Here is a 13,314-nt window from a genome sequence, read left to right as displayed (position 1 = left end):
ATTTAACTACTTTTCCTACCTTCCCACCTACTAATGAAACTAGGGGAATCACCACATACCCACTACTCTGTCCCTCCCAATTTAGCTGTCATCCTTTTGCAACATGCTATTATTACCTGAAAAATAAGACACATCAAAAGCAACAACACAATCAAAGGCAACAAGGCCTTGAACAACCCCGACATCCAGGATGGCACCCATTCGAACCAGCCCTCGAACCACCCATCAGGGGCACCCCCCTCATCGATCATTTTCTCTTGTAGATCATGCAATGTCTGAAATGGCTTGAGTTAATGTCCCATTGTCCGCATCATTGGCCGGCACATAAGTACAACATGCCGATCGTTTCTTCTTACACACCCCTCCTTCCATGGCCGTCATTAAATCATGTACATATCTGTGTTGCATTATCATCAGCCTATGGGCTCGGAGTTCTTCCTTGATAGCATTGAACCCATCTTCAGTTGCATTTATGGTCTTCATCAATTCAAAGCACATGATCTGCAGCCAGCGTGCAGTTGCCTTCGCCTGAATGAATGGTAGGATGCTACCATAAAAGATTTGGGCATCATTAAATAGTCTATGTTCCTGTGGAACGTCTTTCCACACTTCAGTACCAAGAAACTCAGAAGCTCGTTTTGTCTGGTAATGGTGAAGCAAGGTTGTTGGACGGCTCATGGGATGGTCATGTAACTGAGAGATGTCCACACCTGGTATTACCAGGGAGGGGGTGTGCAAAGTCACTAGGGAGCAGAGGCCATTCCAGTTCGGGGGTAGTTGCATGTGGAGCTGGGCCCCACACATCCAGTAGTGATCCATCAGGCTGGAGGTGCCACCCTGCATATCAGCATTGTAGGTGGTGATGTTGCAGTTGAGGTTACTCCCCACCTTAACTGTCCCTTTCCCTCTGAAACAAAGAGAAAACTGTGTTAATTTCATTGCTATTCTAGGGTGTATGGTAGTCCCTGTCCATGTATATCTCTGTATGTTTGCATCCCATATTTCCTGACACTGGCCTATTATCTTATTAAAGCTTAATGGACCTTGTGTCTTGGTACCATTCCATAATGATATTGCTCTACATGAGAACTTGGCCTCGGTATGCCATTTATCATGGGCAAATACTGATCTGGTGATACTAAGAACTGGCCTGCCTGCGCAATCAGGGGGCAGGGGTTTAGCTAAATAGTTACTACATTCAGATGATGGGTAAGACCTTACAAAAATACCTTGACGTAATACCCATTTTTCCCAATCTGGATGAAACATTGTTTGCCCTGCTTCCTTCATTCTTGATATCTCTTCCATTATCTCTTGTTTTTCTGTCAGGACTTGTAGGACTTCTGGGGTGGTGTCAAATCTAGTTGTGTTAACTCGTTCAGTAGCAGGACTAACGTGAGTTGGCTGTAGCTGTGCTCTCATTCTGCATAAAAATAGGTGCAGGAGACAATGTGTAATGTTTGGAGATACCCCTTTAGGGAGATGCAATTTATCTACTCCAGCAGCATGGGGGATGAGAGAGCATACATAACAACTGGTGTTGGACGTGGATGTGCCTATACTGTGCATGTGCTGATACCACACATTGTCAAACAAAGCAATATGGAGAAGGTGATGGTCAGTATCATTATCAACAGTACTACGCATGCGTGTAATAATTGATATAGGATCAAAACAATTAAAATATCCAAGGGCTAAAAGCAGCAATATCAGTGCAACGAGGAGGAAAAACAAACATAAAATACATAACTTAAAAGAAGAATTGTCTAAGATTGAAGCTTTAGAGGGCGGCTTTACTCCGGTTGCTTCTCCTGTTCTCCCCCCTCTTTTTCCTGCTCGGTGTCCAAAGGGATTGATGGCATGGATGGGGCCTGGCGGATATCCTGGAGGTGGTACCATGGTTTGTGGCCTTGGACTTTCACTGCTGTACTTGTGCTGTCTGTCACTTGGAAGGGTCCATTGAATTTGCAGTCCTTCCACTTTCTGACAAAATTGCAAATATATACTAAAGTTCCCAAAGGTAATGGTGTTTGTTGATCCTTTACAGGAGATGCGTTGGCGCGCTTCTTGGCTGCACGTGTAACCTGTTTAGAGAAGAACTTTGCAACTTTGGTTAGCTCAGACATGTATTCATTCATTTCAGTTTGTACAACTTCAGGTGCACTCTCAGTCTCCAATTTATGTCTAGTTGATCGCAAAAATGTGCTCATTGTTCTACCTGTCACTATTTGATGGGGGGTTAAATGATGATCTGATCCTGGGGTATTTCTCAAAGCAAAGAGGGCTAGTGGAAGACAGTAGAACCATTTTTTTATCAATGTCACACATAGTTTACTTATTCTGTTCTTGAGGAGGCCATTAAGGCGCTCCACAATTCCATTGCTTTGCTGATGATAAGCTGAGGACAATTTGTGTGTTATTTCTAACAAGGTGGTGAGGTGAGAAAAGATATTATTGACAAAATGGGTGCTATTGTCGGATCTGATCCCCTCAGGGACACCCCACCGCGGTATTACCTCACGGATCAAAAAATTAGCAGCCGACTTGGCATCACAGTGAACACAAGGTCCTGCTTCAATCCACCTTGAGAATGGGCAGACTACATCTATAAGATAGGGATAATGATTGCATCTGTCAATCATATCAATGTAGTCAATGTGCAGTTCCTTAAAGGGACCTTGTGGGCGAGGTATTGTGGAAGCTATTACCATAGAGGGGGGATTTGGTGAGTACTGCTGGCACACTGTGCAGGTGTGTATGTAAATTGTAATCATCTCATGTAAGTTAGGGACAAACCAATCCTGACGTATTTGGAGGGACATATTGTCTCTAGCAGTATGTGACGGAAGATGTAGCTGGTTTAGAGCTATCAGTAGCAATGCTTGGGGCATGACAGGCTTCCCTGTTGATATTTGTCTGTATATTAAATCTGTTCCTGTCTGTGTGCATCCTCTGGCTTCCCACAACTGTTTCTCATGCTCTGGTGCATTTTCTTGTATCTCTCTTATATGCAGGTGAGCTGTCTCTGTGTAATATCTGGATGCATTCAAAGGGTCTGAAGATGTCAATGTTTCACTAGCTAACAAAACTGTGGTATGTGTATCACTAAGAGGGTGTGTTGTTGCATCTTTGGCTGCCCAATCAGCCAGGGCATTTCCACGGGACACAAAATCCTGAGCATTTGTGTGGGCTGCGCATTTCACTACTGCAACTGTATGTGACAGTGTTAAAGCTTGTATCAAGTCCTCTAAAAGGGGGCGGTGCATGACAGGGCTTCCATCAGACTTGAGAAATCCCCGTCTATTCCACCGCATAATGCTGGAATGCACTGTTGTAGTGACATAGGCTGAATCAGGGTATACTGTTATTGTTTCTCCTTCCCCTTGTTTGAGAGCTGCCACTAAAGCTACTAATTCAGCAGCCTGGGCTGAATATTGAGATGGCAAAGTTACCTGTTCAGTTATCTGCAGTGTGTCTGAAGAGTTGTGCTGCATCGCTCTGACCACTGCAGCACCTGTATGTCTTACCCCTGTGTCCTGACCTGTTGTGGAAGATCCATTCACAAAATATACAACACTACCTGGAATGGGGTCTTCTGTTGCTTGGCTACACTCATTTGGAGTATATGTGGCACAATCATGGGCATCATCGTCAGTGTCTGAAATGGGGTGTGCAAAGAAGGTAGCAGGATTGACTGTGTGGCATTTAACCACCTTCAGGGATGGTAATGATAATATTATCTCATAGCCTGATACTCTCTGTGTTGTTAGTGTTGTTTTAGCTTTCTGAATTATTGCAAACACAGCATGTTCAGCATACAGTGTCAAGGGTGCACCCATGACAATGGGAGCACTTTTCTCTACTGCAAAGGCTGCTGTTGCTAGTGCTTGTTCACAAGGGTAATGACTTTTCATGACAGAATCAAGTAGGCCACTAAAATATGCAATTGGCTTGTGGCCTAAAGGAGACTTTTGGGTGAGGACAGCCATCATCACCTGGCCATTACAGTGGCAAAAAAGGAAAACCTCTTTGTTATAGTCTGGTGTTCCTAACACTGGTGCATTTGTTATCTCTGTTTTTATCTTACTGAAGGTTTGTTTCATCTCCGTAGTCCATGTTATCCTGTCTTTCTGTGTTTTTGCCTGTTTGATAGATGCAAGTAGTGGGGATATTAAAGTACTGTAGTCAAAAACCCATTGTCTGACATAATTACATAAACCTAGGAACTTCTGCATTCCTTTCACAGTCTCAGGTTCTGTCATCTGCTGAATGGATTCTGCTCTCCCAGGCATAACTCGGCGGCCTGATGCTGACAGTAGTTGCCCCAAGTATTGAACTTCTTCTTGGCAGTACTGTAATTTGTCCCTGTCTACCTTGTAACCTCTTTGAGCAAGGGTGCACAACAGGGACACAGTGTCCTTTCTACACTGCTCTTCTGTTGGACTACAGATCAGTAGGTCAACAACATACTGCAACACTGTGCTGTCACATTGAAAATTGGTGAGGTCATTCTTGACCGTCCTGTTAAAGACACTAGGGGACTCACAGTACCCTTGAGGTAATTTGGAATACAGGTACTGTGAACCACGATAGGAAAATGCAGTCAAATAATGACTGTCTTGGTGCAGGGGAATACTGAAAAATGCATTCTTCAAGTCTATGGGGGTCATTCTGACCCTGGCGGTCGGTGATAAAGCGGCGGCCAACCCGCCAACAGGCAGGCGGTCCAAAAAATGGAATTCTGACCCTGGCGGGAACCGCCAACACAGCCCGCCACTTTAACACTCCGACCGCCACGGCGGGACCGACAAACAGCGCGGCGGTCACCGCCAACAGGCAGGCGGCAGACAATGTACTGCCCACCTTATCACAACTCACCAATCCGCCACCTTTTCCGGGGCGGGAGCCCCGCCGATAAAAACACGGCGGAAACAGACTACGAATGGGAAAACGCTCACCTATACACACTCCACGAGGAAGGAGGACAGCATGGAACCCGAATTAAACTTCCTACCAGCTTGTCTACCTGCTCATCTACCACGAGTACGAACGCCGGCGCAGACGACAACAGTGAGTACTGCACCTACGACACAGGGGAGGGGGGAGGAGGAAAGCTTACGGGCACACACATACGCAATACACCCACCCCCCCACCCCAAATACCTACACACCAAAGCAGAGCAACAAGTCACAGTGACACCCCCCCAAACCCCCCAGAAGAATGCAAAGACATAATTAGAAAGAAGTTCCAAATTTATGTCTAAAATAGGTTCATTGAAGTCATGGTAAATATGCCATATGAAATATACAAAAGAAATAATGAACATAGTGCAAAGTATAAACATATGCAATAAGTCCTGCACAGGCCGTTAAATATCCATAGTCCGTGGGCCAATGTGTACAAACACATGGGCAAAGCCCACACAGGAGACCGGATACCATTGGAGAGAACACTGCAGGGGCATCAGATGATAAAACAACAGGCACCTCAGGGGGAAGGGAAAGGGGGGCACCTCAGCCACATGAGTCCACGACGCCAGATCCATGAGGGGCCTCCATGCCCACTGTACCATCCTGGGGAGTGCAAAGCCACAGTCCATCAGATGGATAACCGACTCCACTGGTATTGGAGGAGGCATGGTGCCCCGAGTGCTCCCTGAAGCCCTGCTCGACACTGAACCGGCACTGTCAATGGACCAGGGGTGCTTGAGACGGCAGTGCCCAGCAGAGCGGTGCTTGAGACGGCGGTGCCCAGCGAAGCGGTGCTTGAGATGAAGGGCCCAGCGGAGCGGTGCTTGACAGGAAGGGCCCAGCGGGGCGGTGCTTGAGATGGCGGTGCCCAGCGGAGCGGTGCTTGACAGGAAGGGCCCAGCGGAGCGGTGCTTGAGATGAAGGGCCCAGCGGGGCGGTGCTTGAGATGAAGGGCCCAGCGGAGCGGTGCTTGACAGGAAGGGCCCAGCGGGGCGGTGCTTGAGACGGCGGTGCCCAGCGGAGCGGTGCTTGAGATGAAGGGCCCAGCGGGGCGGTGCTTGACAGGAAGGGCCCAGCGGGGCGGTGCTTGAGACGGCGGGGCCCTGTTCAGCAGTGCTCTTCACGGCGGGGTCCTGTTCAGCAGTGCCTGTCTTGGCGGGGCCCTGTTCAGCGGTGCCTGTCTTGGCGGGGCCCTGTTCAGCGGTGCTCTTCACGGCGGGGCCCTGTTCAGCGGTGCCTGTCTTCGCGGGGCCCTGTTCAGCGGTGCTCTTCACGGCGGGGCCCTGTTCAGCGGTGCTCTGCACGGCGGGGCCCTGTTCAGCGGTGCCTGTCCTGTCTTTCAAGGAACCCAGACCTGGCCAAGACTCCCCGCTTAGTCGCCCTCCGACCTTGCGGTAGCGGGGCCCTCCTGTGATGGAGGCTTCGGCCCGTGGGTGTCGTCCTTCACACCCGGTATGGGGCTGGTGAGGCCCTCCTGGTGCGCTCGCATGCTGCATGTCTTCTCCGGCCTGCTGCCCTTGCCCTCCTTCGCTGCAGCTCTCTGGCCCTTGCCTCCCTTAGATGATGTGGCAGGTGACGGGGCAAGGCCACTCTCCTTGTTGGCAGCCGTCTCAGGCTTTTCGCGCCGGCCCTTAATTTTTCTTGTCCTCTTCCCAGGGGGTGGGCTGGCTGTCGACTTGCTGCTGGCCGATGTTCCTTCCCTAGGAGCTGGTGGACTCCAATAGCCCTGCACTATGGTGATACTAGATGCAGGGCTGGTGGTGGCTGAGGTGCTCTTTGGACTCTTACCAGATGGAGGGGGTGGGTCAGGTGATGCAAAGAGGTTAATTTTGGAGAGGAAAAGTTTTTTAGGAGCAATGGGAGGGGTAGGTGCAGTGGGAATGGGAGTGAAGGAAGAGGATGTGGTTGTAGGAGAGTCAAGTGTGCTGTCTTTGGGTGCAGGTGCTTGGGCTGGAGGCTGTCGTGAGGTGGATGGCTGTTGGGTGGTTTGGAAGAGGGGGTGACAGACACAGCGGGAGAGGACACAGGGGACGTGTAAATGGCAGTGGGGGTGGTGACTGCACGTGTGCTGACTGTAATGGAGGGTGTGCTGGTGATGGAAGTACTGGCTGATGGTGGTGTGCAAGCAGGTGTGAGTGTAGACGTCACAGGGAGGGAAGAGGGAGACGAGGAGGAGGGGGACACAGAGGTGGTAGTGACTGTTGGCATGTCTGCATCTGGATGTTGTTTGTGTGAATGCTTGTGGGATCTGTGGTGCTTATGTCTGGATGAGCTGCCCTTGGGTGTTGAGGTGTGTGCAGGCAGGTCTGATGGTGTGGATGGGATAGGCAGAGGAACAGGGGAGTGGGACTGGGTGGAGGGAGTTAGAAGAGGGAGGCTGGAGACAGGGACAATGGCTGCCGTCAGTGCTGAGGCCAGAGCGTTGAACGATCGCTGATGGGCAGCCTGACCCGAATGAATGCCCTCCAGGTATGCATTGCTCCGATGCACCTCCCTTTCTACACCCTAGATGGCATTCAAAAGGGTAGACTGCCCAACAATGATGGTCCTCAGGAGGTCAATGACCTCCTCACTGAGGGCAGCAGGGGTAACTGGGGCAGGGCCTGAGGTGCCTGGGGCGAAGGAGATGCCCGCCTTCCTGGGCGAGCGGGCACGGAGCGAAGGCCGAGGGGCTGCTGGGAGGGCGGGGCTGGTGCGCTGGGTGGCGGCTGTACCTGTTGTGGCGGTGGGCACGGATGTTGCCGCCACCGCAAGGGAGCTCTCTTCCGAGGACGTGTCGGTGTCGCTGACGTCTCCACGGGTCCCCGTTGTGGAGCTCCCCTCGCCCTCCGTCTCACTGGTGAACTCGGTGTCGGTTGCATGGCGCTCCGGGGCCATGTGAGATGCAGCTCCCTTGTGCGCCAATGCCACTTCTCCTCCGCCTGATGATGCTAATGCACACATGCACAGGAAGAAAAAGAAAATGGGTGGGGGGGAGAAATGAAGACAGGTTGAGTGCATGCATTGGCAACACCGTTGGCGGAGAGGACAGACACAGAAGCCCCCTGCACTACGCTGCGCAATCGGGGTACACTACTCAGTTATTGTGAGTAGGCCTACAGGTCTATGGACGACAAATGCACACATGGGTGATGCAGGACCATGGATAGCTGTACTTGGCACCCTACAGAGGTGGGGGGCGGGGGCACAGGGCCATGCCTAACGGAGGGGACTAGCCTACAGAAAGCGCCCTGGCCTTGAGTTACCCACAGCCCTCCTCCCCAACCTAGACACCTCAACTGCGCGCAAAGATAGCAGAATGTGCTGATACTCACCCCCTTGTGTCTGCTGTGATGTCCTCACGCGCCCATCCAAATCGGGGTAGGCCACCGCCAGGATCCGGGACATCAGGGGGGTCAATTGGCGGCTGGCACCCCTCCTACGTTGGGAGGCCATCCCCAGCAGAGACTCGGCGGTCTTTCTGGTCCCGCGGCGGATGTCCTCCCACCTCTTTCGGCAGTGGGTGCCCCGTCTGTTGTGGACCCCCAGGGCCCGGACGTCCTTGGCGATGGCACGCCAAATGTCGATCTTCTGATGGGCGCTGACCTATTTGACATGTACAGGGAGGGAAAGGAAATATCATCACTTTTCTGCATGGTCGATGTGAGTGGCGCCCCCTCCCCAACCTTGCCATGTGGCACATGTTCCCATCTGTCGGGCGTTGCACTCCTCATTCTATCCCCTCCCCACCATCTTACATACACCCCACTCAACACAGGCATAGCCCATTCAGCGTGCACCCTGTGTACCAACCTGTTGGTCTGGAGGACCGTAGATTAGCGCATACTGGGGGAGGACCCCATCAACAAGTTTCTCCAATTCCTCAGATGTGAAGGCAGGGGCCCTTTCCCCAGTCGCAGCAGCCATAGTATCTCCCAGACCGAGGTCACAGCAGCACTTGCAGTATAGGTCCTCTCCTGTGGATGATCAGGTCTCGAGTGATTAATCAGATTGAAAATGGCGGCCATGCCCGCGGCGGTGCGTTCCGTGGCGGTGCGTACCGTGACCGCCGGCGCACATCGTCATTGGCTCATGCAACTCATAGGGTGCAATGTTAACCAATGCGGCTTCGCACCGCGGTCTTCGACCGCCTACCGCCACGGTGTGCCACGCAGCGCATTGACCTCACATCCCACTGTCACACTTCACAGGTCAGGCAGCCGCCATTTCCAGGGCCCACATGGCATAATTTCAAATGCGTCACACAGGCCTAGGCCGTGCATTGCCACTCATACAAGCCTTTCAATGCATTGCGATTCTTTTACTGTGCAAGCTGTGTGAACGAACCTGTGGTTTGCTTGACTTTCTGCTCCATGTTGTCCTTCCTAGGCACCGTCCGCTGGGACTTGCGAGGAGAAGGATAAATCCTCCCGTGTACCGACCGCTGGTGGACCTGTCGACAATAGAAGAACGACATGTCATACTGACATACAGACTTGACCGAGCCACTATACATGAACTGTGTGCCCAGCTGGAGCCAGACCTGATGTCCCCCATCCGCCAACCCACAGGGATTCCCCCTCTGGTGCAGGTTCTGTCAGTACTCCATTTTTTGGCAAGTGGGTCTTTTCAGACAACAGTGGCCATGTCATCAGGGATGTCTCAGCCTATGTTTTCTAAGGTTTTGTCCAGAGTGTTGTCTGCCCTGATGAAATACATGCGGAGCTACATTCTTTTCCCTGAGGAGGATGATTTAGCTACAGTGAAGGGTGATTTCTATGTCCTTGGACACATCCCCAACATCATTGGTGCCATTGATGGGACCCATGTGGCTTTGGTTCCCCCCAGTGGAAGTGAGCAGGTGTACAGAAACAGAAAAAGTTATCATTCGATGAATGTCCAGGTGGTCTGTTTGGCTGACCAGTACATCTCCCATGTAAATGCCAAGTTCCCTGGGTCAGTGCATGACGCGTATGTCATGCGAAATAGCAGCATCCCTTATGTGATGGAACAGCTACAGAGACACCGTGTGTGGCTAATTGGTGACTCTGGTTACCCCAACCTGTCGTGGCTACTGACCCCAGTGAGGAATCCCCGGACCAGGGCAGAGGAACGGTACAATGAGGCCCATGGGCGGACTAGGAGGATCATAGAAAGGACCTTCGGGGTCCTGAAGGCCAGGTTTAGGTGCCTGCATATGACAGGGGGATCCCTAATGTACTCACCAAAGAAGGTGTGCCATATCATCGTGGCCTGCTGTATGCTTCACAACCTGGCTTTGCGACGCCAGGTGCCTTTCCTGCAGGAGGATGGTCCAGATGGTGGTGTTGTAGCAGCTGTGGAGCCTGTGGAGAGTGAAGAGGAGGAAGACGACGGGGACAACACGGACAACAGGGATACAGTCATACGACAATACTTTCAGTAGCACACAGGTAAGAAACAGCCACCCCAATTTACATTTACCTAAGGCCTCCTGCGTCTCTACTGTCTGTGTTTCCCCCCAGTTCCTTTTAAGTTAATTGTGACTTTCCCTTCCCTTTTCAGAGCTGTATGACCGACTGCGTGACTACTGCTTTGTTTGCCCATGGACTGAAGCTTATTGACATTGGTATGTTGTCATCACATTGTTACTGAACATAATTGCACCGTAATGTGTAATACATTTGTGAAAGATACAAGCAGACTCCTGTTATTTTAAGTGCAATGAGTGATTTATTTCAAGTGCTACATATAGGTAAATGATTGGGAAGCGGGGATGGGTGGGGGTGGAGTAATGTCCATGGCAGAGTCCATTTCTCAGTCGCACAGGTGCATTGTCCATATGCCTGTGGAAGGATGGAGCAGGGGCAATTCAAGGTTGGACAGGGTGACTATGTGGGACAGTGGGATGACATCAGGGGGTATCATATGCTGGCGGGGGTCTTGCAATCCTACTCTGTCTTCTTGTGAGATCTCAGGTTCCGCTTGCGGGGTGGTTCTTCTTCAGCAGGAGGTGGGGTTCTAGTGGACTGTTGTTGTGTGGGGGCCTCCTGTCCACTAGCGCCGGCGGATGTTGCAGCCTGTTCCTGGTCCTGGCTCGTGACAGGGGCCCTTTGTGGTGCCACATGGTCCCGCAATGTGGTGACTATCTGGTTAAGGGCCAGGACGATGGTCCCCATTGCGGAACCGATGTTCCTCAGTTCGTCTCTGAACCCCATGTACCGTTCCTCCTGCTGTGCCTGGATCTCCTGGAACCTGGCCAGTACCGTCGCCATCGTCTCCTGGGAGTGATGGTATGCTCCCATGATGGTGGTGAGGGCCTCTTGGAGAGTGGGTTCCCTGGGCCTGTCCCCCCCCTGTCGCACAGCAGCCCTCCCAGTTCCCCTGTGTTCCTGGGCCTCTGTCCCCTGGACGGTGTGCCCACTACCACTGCCCCCAGGTCCCTGTGGTTGTTGGGGTGGTGGGTCAACCTGGGTGCCCTGTAGTGGCGGACACACCGCTGATTGACGTGTCCTGGAGACAGAGGCATGGGCCCGCTGGGTGGGAGCTGTGCTGGTGTTCCCAGAGGGGGTTGGGTCTGGTGTAGCCTGTGGCTGTCTGTGGGGAACCGACTGTCCAGAGGTCCACGATGGGCCGGGCTGGTCGTCTGGCTCCAGGGAGACAGAGCTGCTGTCATCGCTGGGGGCCTCATCTGGGGGTGGGATGGACATCTCTGTACCCTCCGTGGCGGTGTGGTGGCGTTCGGGTCCTGCATGGGTATTAAGGTATGGTTATAGCTTCTGTGTGTGGCATTTTGTGTGATGGGTGGGTGTCCGTGTACCCAAGTGCAGGCATTCCCTTGTGGTGGCTTTTGTGAGGGTGGCTTGTGGGGGTGATGTGTGTGTGCAGTGGGCATGCTTTGGTGATGGGTCTCCATGCTTTGTGGTCGCATGCAGGGCTTGGTGTTTGGATGGGTGGGTTGTGATGGTGAGCCAGTTGCAAGGAGTTGGTGTGATGGGGGTGGGGGTGAGGGTGGGGGTATGTGCTGGCATGCAGGTGGGGTGGGGGTGGGAAGTAGTAGTTAAGATTTGACTTACCAGAGTCCATTCCTCCAGATACTCCTGCGAGGCCCTCAGGATGCAGGATGTGCAAGACTTCCTCCTCCCATGCTGTAAATTCTGGGGGAGTAGGTGGGGGTCCACCGCCAGTCTTCTGCACCGCAATGTTGTGCCTTGATACCATGGAACGCACCTTCCCCCGTAGGTTGCTCCATCGCTTCCTGATGTCATCCCGATTGCGTGGATGCTGTCCCACCGCGTTGACCCTGTCCACTATCATTTGCCAGAGCTCCATCTTCCTAGCTATTGTGGTGTGCTGCACCTGTGCCCCGAATAGCTGGGGCTCTACACGGACTATTTCCTCCACCATGACCCTGAGGTCTGCGTCAGAGAACCTGGGGTGTCTTTGGGGTGCCATGGGGTGGTGTGGATGAGGTGAGGGGTGGTGTATGTGTTGTGGAGTGTGATGTGTGTGGTGGTGTATGGTGTTTTGTGCATGGTAATTGTGTGGGTGATGTTGTGATTTGCCTCTGTGTGATGGTCTACTCTAAGCAGTGCTGTCCCTCTCGGTCCTTGAGTCGCAATTGTTGTCGTAGGGGTTTGTGGGTGATGTGGGTGTGTGTTTTATTTTGTATTGGGTGTGTGGGAGTGGTGTGTATATGTATCTCAGGTGTGTGTGTTTCAAATTGACCAATGTGGGGATGTTTTGTAAGTGTGTGTATTTCGACCGCGGCGGTGTGTACCGCCAATAGAATACCGCGGTTGAAAGACCGCCGCGTGGATTCGTGGGTCGTAATGGCATGGCCGTATTTCTGTTGGCGTGACGGTGGAGGTTTGGTCATCGCCATTTTTTCGCTGACCTTTGGTGTGGCGGACTTTTGTGGATGTCGGGTTTTTGGAGGTTTTCAAGTTGCGGGTCAGAATGACCGTGGCGGTTTACCGCGGCCGCGGCGGTGTTATGGCGGGCTTCTGACCGGCGGTAGGCGCCTTTTACGGCCGAGGTCAGAATGACCCCCTATGACTGTAAAGTATCTAGCATCTTGGGTATGTTGGTTAGGATGATGGAAGGATCAGGTACTACAGGGAATTCTGGTATCACTATGTCATTACGAGGTCTTGAATCCTGCGCCACAAATTTCCATTGGCCTTTTTTGTAGGGTAAATTGGGGTGTTGCAGGGGGCTACACCTGGGTATATGACTCCCTGATCCACCAATGCCTGTATAACAGGTGCAATGCCCTCCTCTGCTTCTTTGGTTAGAGGATATTGTTTCACTCTTGGCAGTATTGCTCCTTCCTTCAAAGTTATTCTGAATGGTACTGCTGTGTGGACGAGGCCTACATCATAA

This window comes from Pleurodeles waltl, chromosome 1_2 (genome assembly GCF_031143425.1).
Source record: "Pleurodeles waltl isolate 20211129_DDA chromosome 1_2, aPleWal1.hap1.20221129, whole genome shotgun sequence".
NCBI lineage: Eukaryota > Metazoa > Chordata > Amphibia > Caudata > Salamandridae > Pleurodeles > Pleurodeles waltl.
The sequence above is the reverse complement of the archived record's forward strand: the minus strand, read 5'-3'. Positions refer to the sequence as shown.